At 35.5% G+C, this 6,551-nt stretch overlaps 1 long non-coding RNA gene across 1 annotated transcript; it reads right to left on the bottom strand.

Annotated features, from left to right (window-relative positions):
• Positions 1–4,748: 4,748 nt before the first annotated feature.
• Positions 4,749–6,345, bottom strand: LOC143303993 (uncharacterized). The gene is made up of 2 exons (XR_013060663.1): positions 6,266–6,345; positions 4,749–4,999 (listed from the first exon to the last, which is right to left on the bottom strand). It is a non-coding gene; the product is annotated as an uncharacterized LOC143303993 (long non-coding RNA).
• Positions 6,346–6,551: the final 206 nt, after the last annotated feature.

The following is a 6,551-nucleotide window of genomic DNA, read 5'->3' as shown; positions in this document are numbered from 1 at the left end:
ATATATAAAGGTAATAATCTAAGCAATTCTACATTCAAATAAAATCCGTTCTACGAGGACAAATAATTATTAATCCCAACTTTAATCCTCTCCCGTGCCAGTATTCCTGCACATAGCAGGTTAGCCGAAAAGTGAAATTCGTTACCAGTTGCATTAAGCATCAGTTATCGCTACCCATTAAACGAAAAATAATAAAAATAAAATATTTTGAAATAGTCCTTAGACTATTTCTGGTGGCAGCAACTACCGTATTAATTAGAAATCTAAACCAGTATTACATACACAATAATATCATTTCAATTTATCTTCCTTCAGACTAAATTCAAACTCAACAACAAACAAAAAATTTTCAGTAAACTCTAAATTTAAAATTTGATCGATGTCAATAAACTAATACGTAACATTAATAGATATATAGTAAATATTTTGGTGGCAGCGGTGGGATACGCTTCACGGAGAATTAAAGTTGGTTTAAACGGTTCGATACGCTCCACAGAGGACTAAGGTTGTCACGTTTGTCAATAAAATATATATTTGAGAAACAATGGCGACTAAATTAAAATCGTTGGACAAAGACATGATCTTGATGTTATCGGAAAAACTTAAAGCATGGGATGCGAACTTTCGCGATATGAGTGCAAAACTCAGCGAATTACAAAGCGGCTTATTCGAACTTAAAACAAAACAAGAATCTAAAACATCCGTATCATCGCCGATAATTTCCCAAGCGACAATACCGATAGAAGTTAATCCCCAATCAATTAAGTTAAAAGATGCAATAGAGACAGTACCAGTGTTCGACGGACATCTACCCTCGGTATTTCGATTTTTAAGAGCATGCGAGCGCGCATGAAACATGGTTCCTAGGCATCAAGAATCTCAGTTAGTAAAATTATTAACAAATAAGCTTCGCGGGCACGCGTTTCTCGCCATAGAAGACACAGAAATAATAAGTTTAAACGATTTCGGGAATAAATTAAAAGATATGTTCGATCCGGGAAAAACGGTTAACGAATATAAAGGGGAATTAGCTACAATATTTCAACGACCGGGAGAAGATATTTTGGACTACATAGAGCGCGTCAAAGATCTCAGACTGGCAATAATGAACGGGGAAAGGTACGAGTACGGCACCGTATTTCAAGATAGGATAGATCGAGACACGAGGGAAGCTTTCGTTAAGGGGCTCCCAAACGAGGTGTATTTACGAGTAAAAATAGCAGGATACCAATCCTTGGACGATGCGTACCGCCAAGCCGTGAAAGCAACGCGAGAATTAAAACAAGCGAACGATAGATTTCGATACCAACATCCGACACCTTCGAATAATTATAACCGAAACAACCGCCAGGACTGGAAATTTGTACCGCCGTCGCGGAAACACCTAAACAACCCGGGAATAGAAGAAAATGTCAGGAAAGAAACAAGAGCAATAACTTGGGAAGGAAAACGCACAAATAAATACCTCGATAGAGATCTAAATCAAAAGAGAGATGCTGATCATTTCAACCAACCAACTTTTCAATGCAAACACCGTTCCGTTGCTGTGATAAGGGATAATGTCACGTTAAATAATAAGAGGACGCACGGTGCCATAGATAGGATCATGGCTGAGAAATTTACTGAGTTACCAAACAAGATAAATAATATTAGTGCCAAAGAACTTTCAGACGAAGGAGAAACTAGGAAATTGAACGACGAGACGACAGGCAACGCTTATCCACTGCCTAATATCACAGAGATATTGGGCCCGCTGGGAAGTGCGAATTGCCTCTCCACGTTCGACTTGGCAAAGATACAAAAGCAAGATTCCACGAAATTCGTGAATGTTTCAACCATAATAGGAAAAGAGATAGCGAGTGCATCTCACTCAAAAACTTCTATAAAACCATCAGAAGGAAACTTTATCGAACTCAAAGCCAAATCATTAAATTGCAAGGAAGATCACACTATAGAAAATAAAAATATAGCTATCCTTAAATCCAAAACAGAATCTATAAGCAAAAAGGTTTGTAATAAAAATTCAAAGAATAATTCCAAATCTACCAAAAATATTCCGAAACGTTCCATACAAATAAATAATAATTTAATTATAATAAGCACTTCCAGTGAAACTATTCATCCTGAAAAGGTAGAGAAAAATAAAGGTGTTGTGAATGAAGTAAATGAAGAAGAAAAAAGGGTAACTAAGGAAAAGGATTCTAAACATTTTCGAGCTGAAGAAACGCAAGTTCAACGAGCTCAAAGAAATCAAAAGGGAGAAAATAGGGAATCACCAGTCGAAGATATATATAAAAACTTGAATAAATACGCTAGCCATTGGATTATAATTGCATTAAAAATACTTTATTGGTTACTACATCTAATATTTGACGTAGGCAACATAGTAAGTAATGCTGATCTTATGATTCCCCCAGGAAAATATAGATGGTATCAAACTATACTATATACAAAATATTTTTGGGTTAATATGGCTGCGGCACTTTCAAAAATTTGTATTTTGAATGCTATTAGCAAGCAATTGGATAATTGGATCGATGTCAGTAAACTTGCGTCTTGGCGCAAAATAAAAACTAAAATGAAGGAAAGGAACGAAATTCTCCCCGCACAAATTAGTTTCGGACATCTAGCCAGAGAACCTGTCGGTGAAGTAACAATCGAAGAGAACATGGAACCAACATGCGCAGAATATCTCGAAGATCTGTTCAATAAAATTAACACTGTACAACGAATGGCAAGAGAAAATTTGATAAAATTCAAACTAAGACCAAAAGAATATTACGATCGACGAATCAACCCTCAAGATTTTAAAATAGGAGATTCGATATATCTACTAAAAGAACCCAGTATAGGAAAATTCTCCGATCAATATACTGGACCACACAAAGTGCTAGAAATCTTGCAGAACCAAAACGTCAAGATTGAAGTAAAAGGGATTCCGCGAACGGTGCATTTAAACAAGTTGAAACTGGCGCATAATCGAAATAAGCAATGAATAAAGCGATTTCATTGGACAACGTAGTGCGGTAGTATATGTTATAGTGCTGTTCGTCGAATAATGCAGATATCGAACACCTAAAAGGAAAAAGGAAAATTATTATACGTGTTTCAATTATTGCTTAAATATAAAACGTGTTAACTCAATGAACAATTAACTAGCGAAAGTGAAAGTTACCTTGTGAACAAGTGATCAACACACAAGAAAGTGCACGTGCAAGTATAAGTTATGGATCGTTGTTCGTGGAACACAATGTATGACAGCTACCTAAAATAAGTGAATAAATTAGTTTCAATTGTCTCAGTGCAAAATACAAGGTTACTAAATGTTATAACTATATTATGGATAAATCAAAAGGAGGTGTGACACTGTTCGTCGAACAATACAGATAGCGGAAACCTAAAAAGAAAAAAGGAAAATTATTATGTGTACTCCAATTATTGTTTGAATATACAACGTGTCGATTCAGTAAATAATTAAAAGAGGGAAAGTGAAAGTTACCTTGTAAACAAGTAATCATCATACAAGAAGGTCTACGTGCAAAATAGGTTATGGCTCCCTGCTTGCGGAACACCATGCACCAGCTGAAAATAAACGAACGAATTAACTCCAATTGCCGTAATGCAAAGAGCAGCATCGCTAAATGTTATAACGGTGCTGTGGAGGCGTGGCACCGTTCGTCGAATGACACAGATAGCGGAAACTTGGAAAAAGAAAAGAAGTTTATTACGAGTGCTCCAATTACTGTTTGAATGTAAACCGTGTTAGTTCAATGAATAACGAAAACAGTGAAAGTGCAACTTACCTCGTGAACAATCAATCACCATACAAGGAAGTGTACATGCATGGATTTCGCAGATTAACAAGAAGAAATAAAATAGCTGATAAATATAGAAAGTGGTTAGAAAATAATTAAGATAGATTAATTGAAAGTAAAAGGATATTTTATTATGTATTAATCTACGTAGTATTGTTATATTATTATATCTAACATGTAGAAGTGGATTTTGTAATGCACAATAGCGGTCGCACACACAATGCATTATACACATATTAAATTAAATGAATTAAACAGTACCTTTATAGCCACAGATATAAGACGATTGAAGACAACCGTAGTAAGTATCCAAGGCATATCGAAGAATCGGATGATGTTGTGGGAATGATCTAGGTAAGTGATGCAGCATCGAAAGAGTAGAATCTGAAGAATTACAGACAATGTTAATCTAACAAATAGATTTTAATCACTAATAAAGAAACTAATTCATATCATACACAAAATAATAGCAAATAGCAAGTACAAGCAATAATAAATTAATAGAAAAGAATAAGAAAGGTCAATAAACACAGAAGTAGGTTAGAAATTAATCAAGATAGACTAACTAAATATTAACGATAAGACATGACTGAACTCGGTGCAAAAGAATAAAGTTATGCTACACGAAATAACTGGTAACAGAATACACAAAACAATATTACAAAACACTACTAAATAAGATTATAGTGATTAACAATTAATTAGTTATTTCAACAACACGTTGCTGTTGACATTAAACAAACGCCATACCAAAGAGACACGCGAGCGACCATGTTGAAAAATTCGTCGCGCGCACATACAAATGACAGCTAATGCAACATAATACAGCATCATAATAGCAATGTTAGGTACTAATAAAAAAAAAAAAAAACAACACAAGAAAAGGGGGAGAGAGTTAAGGAAAATATATATAATAAATAACAACTAACACAATTATAACATATTATATATGTATTATATTATATACAGGGATACAGTATTCGTACAAGGGAACAGATCCAAAAGAAAATTATATAAACAATATATATATATATTAACTATTTTTATATGTGTGTACAAAACTGATGGCGAACTCATCAACCATTCTCTGAACGACGGATGGAAGAACATGAATAGCAATCCGCACAGTGGAACTGTAAAGTATTGGTACTCCACTCACGAAACCAAGTACTGATGATATCCACCTGTAAACAAACAACATTTATAACTATGCATATAATTTTCACTTATGTTTACCAATATATATATACACGCACGTTGTAAAGTAGGCGATATTTATAACATTCACTTCCATTGATAATGCAAGTGACTCATAAAATTAAGCCGTCATATTTACCATTGCACGCACATATATATGTCGGGTTCACATTAGAATTAGAGTTAGGGGCGTGAAGCGAATCTTCGTTTGGATTACACGTCGTCGTTATGCAATAGAGAAGACATTGGCTAGTGCAAATACGATTACCATAGAACCGGACAAGTAACCGTGGTAATTAGATACTGGAGAAACTAATGACAATGATCCTAGGTTCAATAACGAATCCGCGGACAACGGGACGGTAGCCGTACGCACTCGCAAAGATCTAAGTCGGATTCTGTGTTAATAGTCGCTGGCGTTAATCTCCTTTTTGTCGATGAGACCGCAAGAGAGAATGACTTTCCGTCCCGGTGATACCCCAGAGGAAAACTATGACGGGGTGTGTCTAAGGACACGAGATCATCGGATTCGTCGGGGACATCCTACGTTCGGAAAGTAAGGGAAATTGACGTTGCTGCTAATTGGCCAATCTCCATATCGGTAGTTAGAAAAGGATGCTAGCTGTCCTTGAGGGAGGGTTGCTAGTGGGAGACGTCGTTCGTGGAAAAATAGGTCTCTCCTGTCTTCCCGTAACTGGGACAAAGACTGTGTATCTGTTGAAGGATTTTAGGTAACTAGATATTAGTGTTTATGACGGTCCTCGGGCTAGCCGATCACGTACTGTGGAGACGCGTCGACATCTGGTAAACATCCTGCCCAGAGAATAGGATCTGCGTGTGGCAAGCTACGGGACAGAAACCGTTGGAATGTTTACTGCCACGTGCTGCTACAAATCTTTCTTTTAAGGAGAGCTATAGGATTAGTCAATGCCTTTGTTAGATGGAGAGTTCGTCCCGTTGACCGCGGCCACGTTCGGCGACTAATTGTCGCCTTGAGCCCAAGCTCATTGTCACAAGTCTCAAACAAATACAATTGGTTAGAATGACGGCAAATCGTTTAGTTACAACTGTAGATTTTAATTACAATGTTTTTATGGATTTTCCCGAGGTTTCAGAGGGAAGGCACCGGTGTCCTCTTATCTCCGACATATATATATACTCGAAGACAAGGTACATTTGTAATATTTATTCCTATTGATAATATATACTTATATATTTATAACAATAAAACAAATCTCATTCATACTACTTACCAGTACGTATGCATATATGTATATAATTATAACTCAAGTAGCATTCATGATATTTATTTTTACTGATAACATGTACGTAAAACCTAAAATAAAACAAGGTTTTAACAATAAAAATAAAAAGAAAAAAAAAGAGAGAAAAAATACATATAAATATAAAAATTTTCTTTTCCATATATATACATATATTAATAATGATAAAAGGTTATTCTTATTTCTGATAAACTCGAAAGTAAAACGACAAATGACAACATTATACCATGATGTACTGACACGAAGACACAACACA

Source organism: Bombus vancouverensis, chromosome 18 (genome assembly GCF_051014615.1).
Source record: "Bombus vancouverensis nearcticus chromosome 18, iyBomVanc1_principal, whole genome shotgun sequence".
In the NCBI taxonomy this organism is placed as follows: Eukaryota; Metazoa; Arthropoda; class Insecta; order Hymenoptera; family Apidae; genus Bombus; species Bombus vancouverensis.
This window is presented reverse-complemented; position numbering and strand designations above follow the sequence as displayed.